Source organism: Phaethon aethereus (genome assembly GCF_964289735.1).
Source record: "Phaethon aethereus genome assembly, chromosome: 5".
NCBI lineage: Eukaryota > Metazoa > Chordata > Aves > Phaethontiformes > Phaethontidae > Phaethon > Phaethon aethereus.
Genome location: NC_138579.1, coordinates 6,175,191 through 6,187,907, shown reverse-complemented (window position 1 = coordinate 6,187,907; position 12,717 = coordinate 6,175,191).

Below are 12,717 nucleotides of genomic sequence, written 5' to 3'. Positions count from 1 at the left end.
GAACCTAAGCACTGGAAATACTTCCAGTCCTGCTGATTAATTAAAGTCTGGGTCCAGCAAAACCCAGGACATCGTAATGGAGCTGGTGGGACCTGCAGCATTTTGGGCAGTGATTGGTTGGGCACTTGCACAACCATGTAACTACAAGGGGCACTACAAGTGTGAAGTGCTTGAAGCCCAACACAACGTAGCAGACAGCTAACACTTGGCTTGGGCCAAGTCAGCTTGTGCCCAAATTCATTGTATGTTGATTTAATAGATGGGGAGGACACGTCCTTGACAGTAGAAGTGCCTGACAGTAATTTGCTTCATGGCTGAGCATCATGGCAGGTCTTGCGCTGCACGGGAGGAGGAACCGATTTCAGGATGGAGAGTTGGCAAAGGGAAATCTGGAAATCTCTCCTTCTAGGAGAGCAGCAGGGTGTGACGGGCCCTGGCTGGGACACTGGAGACTGAAGTTCACATGCTGCAAGGTTGCTGGGTGACCTACTAGCAAATTAATTTAATCAGCCTTGGTTTCCCCATCTTGAGAAGGCAAATGGCTCTGCTGAAATGCTCATGGCCATCTGCTGATGGCAGTCACTCTTGCAGGGGCAGGTGTTTTTCCTGAGTGGAACTGCAGTGCTGGAAGACAAGAAGTTTTTCTTCTGCAGTTTGATTCTTCCTCTCTGATATATTGAAGTGTACAACTAATAAATTGAGCGCAGGTTCTTTTTTTTTTTTTTTTTGTCTAAAGCTAATCACCAGCTCATCACAGAGAGTGCGAGGTGCAGAAAGCCGCACCTTCAGTCCCACACCTTCCGTACTGCGCTTCCTCCTCTGGAAGGAGCTAAAGAAATAGATGAGACCTGGGCTCAGCAAAGCCCATGATAATTTTTCCAAGTCCCTTTGCCCATCTGGCTCCACTCTGTGGATCATTTAGTGTGAAGAATGCAATTTTTTGCCTTTGACACTGAATGCAGCAAGGAGGGTAATTGGAGCCTGGAAGACACAGTAGCTATCGAGCAATCTTAGCCCTCACAGATCTCTGATGTACTGTAAAACTCAAAGGAGACTTCCAATTACTACCCATCGCCCTGGATGATGATTTATCTTGTAGCCACATGAAAGCAAAATATCTCTGATCTTTTTTTTCCCCCACCCTGTACCTGATCAGGATGTGTCATATCTCAGATTAAAGGGACTTTCTTTTCAAATGCTCTAAGGAAAACCTGTGTGTGACGTTTGATTATTCTGCCCGTTAAAATAATATCCCCGATGAGAAGTGAGTTGTTGCAGTGCTGGTGTCCTGAAAAACTGGATGCTGAAGTGGAAACTTGGAGTATCTAATAAAGGACCACAAAGCAAGTGGTTTAATGGATCTTTTTTAACAAAGCTATTTTTGAGGGGGAATGATGATTCGGCAAGCTGAAGTGTGACCCGGCATGTAGGAGATGAGGCTTCAGTTCTTTGTGTTGCTGCAGATGCAACAGGAAAATGAGATGTTAAATAAAGGAGGACAAATCCAGTAGCTTGGGTGGTGCCTTGAGTTGCAGTAAAGCCCTGGGAGCAGCCACCCAAGGAGGGTGCTGCATGCACAACAGCTCGATGATCAAATGCACCTACCCAAGAAACGGCACCGTGCAGGCAGCGCGAGCGAGCGGGAAGCTGCTGCCAGGATCCTGTTGCTGAAAGGGCTCCCCAGAGCTTCAGCGGGAGCTGCTCAGGTCACTGGGCCGGAGGCTGCCCTGTGGCATATTGCGTTTGGGATGCCAGAGTGTGAGAACTACCACAGCAGATCAGAGCCCTTCACCGTCCCCTCCTGGTCCATACAGACCCAGGTGTGCCCTGACCAATGACTGGCACTTCCAGGCAAGATCTAGGGAGCCCTGATGGACAAAATGAGCCAAATGGGGAGCTTCTGCCTTCGTCTGGGATCGGTTTTATTTTGGCTCAGATGCTTCCTCTAAGAGCTGGCCCCTGAATTGCTGCTTGGGAGCAGGCAGCAGTCTCCACAGCGTGTCATCTCAGAGGCATAATAGCATTAATCCTCTGGAAATAGCTGAGCCCTTCTAAACTTGACATTTTCCCTTCTTTTTGCAAAATATAATAGCACATTACAGGCATAGGCTGGATGAGAAACCCTCCTGGCAAGCAGCAGTTCCACTGACGGGGAGGATCACGCTTGTGATGTCTCTTTGTCTGATGCTCCCCTCCAACTCCTCTCTATTAACAGATGCTTTTCAAGGGAAAAAGAGAGGCTGTATATAACCCAAACTCCCACCGCTTCAAGGCAAGTGAGACCACTTTCTTTGCTCAGCAGCACTTTGGAAGTGCAAGTCACAGACTTGCTGAGTCTCATGTACAGCGTGGGGAAAGCAGATCTGCCTCTCGCTTCTCCACCTTGCATGTTGGCAGCTCCCGGCCAGGCATCCCCGCTCCGCTGCGGATGCGGCTGACCCGGGATCCACTGCAGCATTGAGGCGGTGGGAGGTGGTGGCCACAGGACCTCTTTGTGAAACAGCTTTGGGTGGTGACATGGTATCCTCCAGGATGTCTTGTTGGGGAGAAGAAACTGAAGAGGTGTCAGCTGAATGTGGGTGAAAACCAGATAGATCTGGGTGGGTAAATTGGAGGATAAATCCACCAGACTCAGTGGATGAATTGAGCTTCAGCTGGCTCAGCTCCACCATTTGGTTGCAGTCCATCAACTGCCGCCCATTTTGGACCCTTTTGCTGGTAACCAGCACCCAACAGGGAGACACCCCTGAAAAACGGTCCTTTGCCCAGCACATAGAAGCTGAAGTCAGTCAATTGATTTCCATCTTCTTTCAAAAGCTTGCTTAGGCTCAAAACTACTGAGGGACAAACTGCTCAAGCACAGCACTGCAGTTATTGGCCTTCCACCGAAGGAGGATGGGAGCTCTAGTCACGTTGACGTGTTCAAGTGACAATCATAACTAGACGATGACGGTCTCTGCTTGCGTGATGCTTCAGACCATCTGTGGGATGTAGGGAAGGGAAAAGGTCCTGGGAGAAAAGGGGGTTGGTCCAGTCTGGGCTAACGCATTTGGCATATCAATTAGAAGAGAACGTCGCCCTCTTAGGTAGGAGAAAAAAATGTATTTGAGTTTCTTTGAGCAATTTTTGCCTCCAAATAATTTAATTCACCCCTTGAAGAGGGCTGAATGGAAGAACTTCATTCAGGGACTGGGATAAAAATACTGTTCCCTTAACTCCTAACATACACAGATCAACAACATTTTGTGTCCAGCTGTATCTCACTTCTCCTGCCTCCTGCACCACTGGTACATGTGCCAGGGCATTTTTAACTTTTGCTTCAGCTCCCACCTGCTCCTGGATGGTAGATAAACAAATGTGCCCTAAATCAGCATTTCTCAGTGCCCAAAACTATGACAAAATTATCTTTTCTTCTCTACAGTACGATGCTATGATTGCACATGAGGGCCTCAGCTGTGGACCTGGAGACCTTTAGTGTTATTGAGGCCGTCAGTGCTGGATCTTGGCTGTTCATGTTTCAGGGCACAGAAAACACCCCAGTTCTGAATATAGATCAGAAAATGTTGCTGAGGAGCTGGGGGCAGCTTGTCTCCATCAGTGATGCTCTGTTGCTCTCCCAAAGAGCCTCTCATTTTGGATGGAGACACTGCAGCAGGATGTCACCAAACGTTGTCGTAGCTCTGGGCAACCACAGCCCTGTTCACACTGTCCTTGCAGCCCATCTGCACTTTTGTGGTGGCTCTTGGTGAGGCTTGAGCCTGAATCATTATTTTAATGGTTTATTTATAACGTCAGAGTCCTTAAAAAGAATAATGGCTGCAAGTGCAATAATCTGCTTGATACAGACAAAAAAAGGCATATAACTGCCCGTAAAGAACATGATGTCCACCAGTAGCTTTAGAGTCTATGGTCAAATGCTGCCGTGACCTCCTCTGCTCTCACAGCTGAACATTTCCCTGATAGCATGAGTATTAATTTTTTAAAATGGTTGTGCCTTCCATCCAAGGTGATTGGATTTTTGCCATTGGCTTCGACAGAAGTAAGATGTTCTCTGCCCATAACTCCTTGCAGAGAGCAGGTAATCCACGAGGTGCCAAGTGGCTGGTAGGGATGATGCACTGTGCAGAGCTGGCTGCTGGCAGTGGCCTGAGCCCAAGACAGGGTTGTACGTTGCCCGAGGTCTGCATGGGACAAAGGATAATTTGCACATTATCTGTTTATCCCCACGGCCCATGAATCTGATGCCATTTATCCAGAAGCCCTGGGCTCTCCTCCATAATTCCCAAGTGCTGGGCTGTCACGGGTGTGCCTTTAATTCCCCTGACCATCACAGCTCTATCTGGGGGAGATGCTGAAAGCAACCCAGCCAGAAGTAGGCATGGATTTACCATGGGGGCCTCCTCTCCTGCCCATTGCCACCTCCTAAGAGAGCACTCAGAGCCCTGGCAGTGCACAGCCTTTTCCCATGCCCTCAGGTGGTTTCCACATCTGGCCATGAAAAGTCAAATGGACACCAACTGATGGTTGCTTTGGTACCCTCCAGCACACATATCTAGCTGTGTCTTGGACCCAATCCCAGAGGCATTGTCTCTTAGAAAAAGACCCAGAGTTCACCACAACTAAGACTTCTCGATACCTGCACATCTTATTCATCAGCACAGCTTCATCAGCTGTGAGGGAGCTGACCCAATTCCCACTAGCAAAGATTCAGGTGGGTTTTATTGTCCCAGCTGACTTACGGGCAGATCGTTCTGCCTTCATGCCAGCAAGTCTGCTACCCTCTGAATCATGTATTTACTTTCAGCTGGGCTATTTGTGCAGGAAGGTGGTGCCTGGGGTGGGTTAGAGGAGCACAGGTTGGTCCATATACTGCCACAGGTCTCTTCTGCTACAGAGGGGTTCAGGGATGGTGAAAGCTTCCTATAGAAAAGAGTCTCAACAGTGCTTGGTTAAGTGAGAAGATGCTTAAAGAAGTGCATGACTTTGTGGCTAAGACAGCCATTGTGTGTTCCTCCATGAAGAGGCGTTATAGCTGAACTCCTAGTTCCCAGCCGAAATAGGATTTTTATTAAGTCCCTTTTGTAAGCCTGTGGTAAGCTCTTCACAAACCAATCTCTTTATCTCAAGCATGGCAAAGAATAAATACAGGCCTGTTCCATCTTGGATTCCAGAGCAGGGCTGGAATCAAAGGTGGGGGGAAAGAAAAAAAAGATGTGATGGCAGCTGTGCCCTGAGAGGGGAGCTGGCCTAGAGGTGACTCTACTGTACCCCGGGTGAAGGATGGGTTGTAATGGGAGCTTGCCTTCATAGTTAAAATATAAGCGCTGCCTCACAAAAGCCTTGCGGTTGGCAGAGATCCTGGAGATGCTCCACGCCGCGTGTCGCGGGTACGGACCCTGTGCTCCTCTGGATCCGCACCGCGGCAGAGCGGCGCAGCACCACCCGGCTACCAGGGCGAGCAAGGCCGCATTGCCCAGCTCGGGCCACAACCAGACCTAAGCGATGGTCATGCCTTGAGCTATACTGAAGCTCTGCTGATAAACTCAGGAGAGGATCATCTTTTATTTTGAGCTTGTGCTCACTCCTGTCATGAGCTCAAGCTCTTCCAGCCAATGCAACGGACATCTCTGAGAAGACACTGAAACCAGCGGAAGCTCTCAGGACCGCAGGAGCTGCTGCTCTCGGAAGCCTGAGAGTCACCACAATACTCTGAGCAGCAGTGCAGGTTTTCTCTGAAGCCAGTAAGTAGCAATGTTTCATGACTTCATTTAGATGTATCTATGAAAGATCTTTGGGCCAAAGAGGACCCGTGCAGCTTTCAATAATTTTCAGGGAATTTTTGGGCAGCCTCTAGAGGGATACATGGCAGAAATATTCAAGGCAGCAATTGTTGGGCTACGAAAGCATTTTCTGGCTTAGTAGTAACCAAATTTTTTAATGAGAAGCTTTCCCTCTTCCTTTTAATTTTCTTTTCAGTACAGGGTTGAGAATTTTGTCCTAGGCACACGCAAACTTGCCAGCAATGCACAACGAAAAGAGCCACAACCTGTGAGAGGGCAAGCAGGTCTCGGTCTCAGCTCCTTCCATACTTACTCAAAGCCCGCAGCTGTCCCTGCTCAGGCTGCTGGCACTGCTCTGCAGTGAAATGAATAATTCACCAAACATGCAGTCCAGTTCCTAATCTGAGAGGTTACTGGGGTAGCTGTGGCACGGCAGCACTGCTAAGTATTACGAGTGGCACTCCATCAATGAAGCTGCAGCTCCACATCAAAAATTAATATCCTTCTCCTAAGCTGTCAAGATCCACGCACGCATGTGCCGGCACAGTGATTTAATAAAAAAGCTAGCTTAACTAGGTGTATTTAGGGGATGATCCAAAGTCTATTTTAATCGGTGTAACCCCCTCTCTCGCATGCATACGAATCATCCCTGCTAGCACTTCCAAGTGGCTGTTGGCTCAAGCGTTTATGACCAGCAGGAAGAGGAAGGTCATCTATAAATCTCTGTAGCTGGGTACAGCGCTCAGTTAATGTAGTTTAAATCAGAATGTCTCATGTGCAAGGCCCGGGGGCTCCCCTATGATTAAGATACTATTTCTATTAAACATTAAGGGCTGCTTTGCTTAAAGATTTTACCTGAGCTGCGCTCTGAAGAAGAGTCGCAGCTGACAAACTTCTGTTTCACTCGATGTGAGTAGGCTCTGCATTATTAGACATCCTCTTGCCATTAATGTTCATGGCAAATGTGCCAATCCACCCTGTCTGCCCCTTTGAATAAGTGCTGCTCAGGGTGACAGCAAACCAAAGCTGACTCCCTGTTTTCTGAAGTTAATAAAGTCTTTCATATAGACCTTCCTTGGTTGTGATCAGCCCTCTAGTGAACATCTCCATGCCCACCACTGCAGTGGCTAGCTGGTGATCAAGGAAGGTCTATTGTGCCTTGGAATGCCTCAGTCCACTTTGGTCCAGGTTTTTATCACCTGCACAGCTTCCAGGGTCTGTTTTTTCCCAGGAACGGAGGAGCATCTTCAACACCACCAGCTAACAATTCTCTGTTGGAGTGCCTCAACTAGAGGCAATGGACCCTCCACTGCTGTGTGTTTGGATTGGGGAATTAAATGGGTAAGAAATGAGAGAACTGAGCTTGTAGGTTTTTACCTTGCCTTGCATCTATTGCTAATCCTTCCATCACCATCAACACTCAGTCCAAGAAGGAAAAGGGGACAGAAGGAAAGAAGATAGGTTTGATTCCGTTAAGAGAAGCATGCTCATGCCACCTTGAGCCGTATAAAATGGAGAGAGAAAAAAACTGAAGGGTCTTCTCAAGCCCTTAGAGTTTTTCAACAGGACAATTCAGGTGAATAAGGAGCTTTCCTGGAAGGTGCTCTCTATTACCTGAGTTGGAGCAGCATCCTGCAGGTTGTAAATATGCTTCTTATTCAAGGTCTATGCTTGCCCCTATTGCTCTCACCACTGGTCTGTGCCATGCTCCTGGTGCTGGAAGTACTTGCTGGAGGGTCACTCAGTGCAGCTCTGCTGACTGTGTGCCTGGTTTGGGGCATGAGCAGCCCCCGGTCTCTGCGGGTGAAACAACAGCTCCATTGTTTGGCACAGAGGGCTTGGTCAACATGTGTGTCTTCCAAATGCACAGGGCATGGAGACTAGAAACACTTGGTTTGTCTCTCTAGAAAAGGAGCGGGTGCAGACTTCCTTTCTAAATGAGGTTTCATAATACTAATTGCTAGTGGGCTCTGGAGATATATATTTTTTTTTCCCCTGGGTGATTGCTGAGTAGAACTAGGGAGGAAACGGTGGGGAGGTGGACCTTTGATCGATATTTCCAAAGAAAATGCAGGCTGGAATCAAAATGTTTCAAGTAAACACTTTCACTCCAGCTCCTCAAATTCTCATCACACAGTTCTCAAAGGTTACGCTGTCTTCTCAGTGATTAACTGCTCTCTGTAATTGCCTTGGGTGGAGACTGTCTGAGTTCAAAATGCTCCTACTGTGGGAATTTTCACTTTAGTACTTTCCCTGATTTATGAATGGAGGTGGGCACGAAGAGAAGTGCAAGCCTGCGCTCTCAGAGCGCAGCTGCCTGGCAGGGCTGGCTGTGCGGCAGGGGCTCACCCCGGCCCCCGCCAGCCCTGCCCTGGGCATGGCGAGAGGCTGCTGCGTCCTTCTCCTCAGAGTCTCCTCTTGCTCCGCGTCGGCCGGATCGCAGCTCCCTGCGACCGAGATGCAACCTGAGGTGAGGACCTGGGAAGCTGCCAGGGAGACGGCAGTGTTGGCCTCAGCATACTCGCCCATAAGCAAGAGCTGTTGCTTGTCTACCTCTCATGGGCAACAATAAGCTGTTTCAAAGAGCTGTATGTGACAGTCCTCGCCAGCACTTGCTGTAAACAGCAGCACTGACTTCACTCCAGCTGCAGGTCGCAGTCATTTTTTTGGGGGAGGCAGACAATGGCCACTTTTCAGACAGGGCTGGCACAAACTGTTTCAGTGGCTGATATCTTAAACCAGCGTTCCTCTGCTTCCAAGCGCACACCCTTGCTTTCTGCAGCTTTGCAGGTTCTGGGTCGTAACAAGTGAATTCCTGGGAGCTGCAGTTTCTTCTGGTTTCTCTGGGGCATGTGAGCCAGCACATGCCAGGGCTTTGGAAGTACAAGGCAATCTTGCCAATGTCTCAGTATCCTTTGGAAGCATACCTTGAGATTTCCACTTAAAGACACTTCTGGCTACCTGGGATAACGTGATCATGAAAATAAAGAAGAGGAGGATTATATTTTCCAGGGGAACTTACGGACAAATTCAGTTTAGCTAGGGTTGTGGATGGCTGGGCTGGCCGGAGCACCAGAGCACTCATGTACCCGGGCACTCTCGTCAGCGTTGAGCTTCATCCAGCGTGAGAGAAGCAATTTGGTCCGTGGCTGTGGCGGCAGTTAAAATAGTTGAACTTGTATTTTGAGGTTGCCTTGAAGTCACTATCATGGTTGGAGGTGTACTGGGAACAGGGTCCTCCTTGCAGGGCCGGGACAGGGCATGTTTTTCTGTCCCTGTGATGGAGATGGGAGGCTGCAAAGAATCACAAGTTGTTGAGTGAACGTGTTGTAATTTCAAATCACCGCTCCGGAGCCTAAACTTGATTATCATAGTAAGACAGAGCAGGCAGCAATTTTTTATGCAGGATTGTTTTCTGTGAGCTGTAATAATATTCTTGATGCTTTATTTTCTTTAGAATGATTGGAGATGCAGACTTCTCTTGTTATGGCAAAATCCCAGCACAACTTCACCAAGTTTGTAGCATTACTCATGATTACTTTAGGTTAGGTAAAAGAAGAGTTGGCTTCAGCACTACCAACAGATTTCTATTAAGCAGCCTTAGGTCTTCAGTCAATTTATAATGGGAAGTAATGTCGTTATCCACATCTTATAGATGGAGAACGTGAGTCACATTTTGGTGAAAATCTCGTCAAAGATCATTTGACAGAGGTGGAAATAGTCCAGTGGTCTAGCTACAACACCGCAACAGTCAACATGTTTATAAATCAAGAATATCAAAATGATACACTAGTGTGAAGTAGCATTTTTGTACTGAAATTCAAGGAGCCATAGCAGTTAAAATCAGTCAAAGATCAGCTTTATTCATATAGTAACTGGAACCGACAAAAAATTACAAACAGGTTTTTAGAAACGTTGTCCAGGGGTGCTTATGTGCTGTGATGATTGATGGATTGAATTCTTAATACTCCCTTTGGGTTTACTATAGGCTGTTCACACTTATTATAGATCTACTATATTTAATTTTGTTACCCAGTTAATTGTATTTTCCCAAAGAGCTCCAGCAGCCTGCTGTGTATTACTGTGTCTTTGCCAATGAACTGTTCCACTTATTGGCTAATAACTGACTGTAAGAATTTTCTTTACAAATGCAGTCTCCTTAAATGTTCCTGATAACATGGTCTGCATAAGTACTCTTATGGCTTCTCTTTCAGTTTGCCTTACTCTGAGCACAGCAATATTTTGAGTTACTTAAAGGTTTAGTGCCCCTTTGTCATATTTACTATCAGTATCTGAACAGTAAATAAGAAAATTACTAATTTGTGAAAGCCACTGTAATTTCTCCCAAATCTCCCTCAGTGCAAGGGAATCTTGAAACAAAGCTTAGAATGATTGGCTTTGTTGAACTGCGTCATGTAGCTAGGGAATAAGTGTGAGACACTAATTTTTTACATTATTTTTAGACCTCTCTTAGACTTTCAGTAACTTTTTTTTTTTTGACATTTCAGAATGTCTGAGTGTACTATTCACAACTTCAATGCAGTATTTATACCAAGCACTCCTGATACAGAAAAAACAAACAGTACGTATGCTGTGATGGACTAGTTTGATATGATCAAGCTGTACCTACAACACTCTCTGGCAGATTGAGGAATGCACAACTGCTGGTAAGAAGAGCATGTCGGGGTCCCTTTTGAGGTGTCCAGCCTGTTGCCTTAAGCACCTCATTCAACTATGACTAATATTTTCAGTTAGGTTTGTTTTCTTGTGCTAGTAGAAATTTTGATGCTGATTGCAGAGACTCACAAACTCTTTCCATGCACTTTGTTGTAATATAGCTCTTTCCTTTCTTATTACTTATGTTTTCCATCATTCCCCAAACAGTGCTGGGATGTTTTCCTTCGTTTATACGCTGAATTCTTTAACTCTACACAGACAGTCTCTGTGGTGGATTTCATTTGGCAAAGTTACTGTTGGAGAAGCAAGAAGAGCAATAAACTGGTGCTGGCCACCCTCTATATGGAATTACTTTTCCCTTCTCTTAAAAGAAGTAGTTGTCATTTTTATGTCTATTCACAAACAATTTCTAGATAAAGTCTTTTAGTTCAGCTCAGAAACACACCAAAGTCAAGGTGGAATAAACATTTACTTATTTCTACATTAGAGCTCCAAGAGAAGAGACTGGCCAAGAGTCATATCACTGTCCTGGTGGTCAGGATGCTCTGCTTTGGACATGGGAGATGGAAGCGTAAGTCCCCATACCACACCAGGGAGATGATTTCCATGTCCAAGCCCAATTAACTAGCTTGTAGCCTACTTTTGGTATGGAGTTTATTCTCTGTTTATTAATCCCAGGCAGGGAAAAGTCATATCCTACATGGATTGTGTTTTGTCTTTGACCAGAGCAGTTGCTTAATCCCTTTAATTCAACCCCTTCTTTCCCTTTTCTCTTCTGACTGGTGGGTGTCCTTTGATTTGTCCATACATGAAGTGTACGGCAAAGGCATTAAGTGAAGCTTGCTCAGATCGTGGATGCAGCCATGTGATGTTGGGCTAACGAGTGTCTGTGTCTGTCCTGCTTCCGAGACCCAAGTTCACTCAATCTCTGCACAGCTTCGCATTGTACATTCTGAGCATCCCATCTCTCAGCATCGGCTCTCCCTACGCACTGTGTAGTGACCCTTGTAGCTTTGCACCATGAGGAGGATTTTCTGTGGTGGAAAGCATGGCTAGAAGTGACGTACTGATCAATCTTTGAGGATCCAGCCCCTACACTCAGTCCAGGGAGCTGCTGGAGCAGAGGCAAGACTCACCGCCTGGTTGTAGCAAAGAAAACGGTCTAGTCGTGCCACAGCTCTCTGGGTGCCATTTTCTGGCATGTTCCCATGATCTCCCCTCTTCTTGCCGTGCCATCTTTCAGGTAAGAAGCAGAGCCTCACATCCGTGCCTTGCTGTCTGCATATCACCTGATGCAGACAAAACCAAGAGCAGCTCCCGCTTGCAGTATGACACGGAAGCTTTGATCACTCAGACGAAATCAGGGTTGAAATGCAGCTCAAAGGCCCCTTCTCCTCCCCTGGCGCAGAGGTACCGTCTTTGCCGCGGCTGTGCCTGCCTAGTATTTGAGGCTTTGTGCCTTCGGCTGCTGGTTTTGGTCACCTTATGCTGCCGTTCATCTACCGCTCGCGGGGCGCGTCCCGCGGCTGGCAGCCTGGAGCAGACAGTCTCTGGCTGCCGATGTTAGTGCTGCTGCGCGGCTCGGCTGCTGGGAGCACCGGTGGCTGTAGGCACAGGCAAATTTCTTTTTGGGCAATATGAAGTGTCAGTTAGATGAGGACCCTCGCTGGAGCTGGCCTGGAGACTGGAGATCCAGTGGTCTCTCCTGCCTTCACGTCCCCTCTTCATGTCGCATCACCCTTTGCTGCCCAGGCTGCTGGAGTGGATATAGCTTATTCCTTGTAGATCTGAAATTAAAATCTATAATGAATATAAATCATTCTCTGTCCGTGTGGCTGTCAATCTCTGCCTTCTAACAGCCCAAACTAAACACTTCTGCAGGTAGTGGGGTGGAGTGTCTGCCTCCCTTTGTTGTAGGATTGAGCTATGACCTTCACATATGATAGGATACCTCTTGAAGAGTCTCTGGATAAAAAATATTACCATGGTTATAGAGGAAACGCAGAATTATTTTTTTCACAGGTAGCTAGCAGTGGTGCTTTGTACCGGTATCACCTGTAACACAGTAGGGATCAGGCTGGAGGGAATATTTGCTTACAAGGAAAGCTGATTGACCTTGGCTCTGCCATGCTTCTGTCCATTAAAAAGGATTTGCAGACCTCCAAGCTACTTACAAGGAGAAAAAACTTTTCAAGGAATTTAATAAACTCAGGCTTTATATAAAGATATTATTTTTTTTCAAGGTGGGAGTAACCGTCTA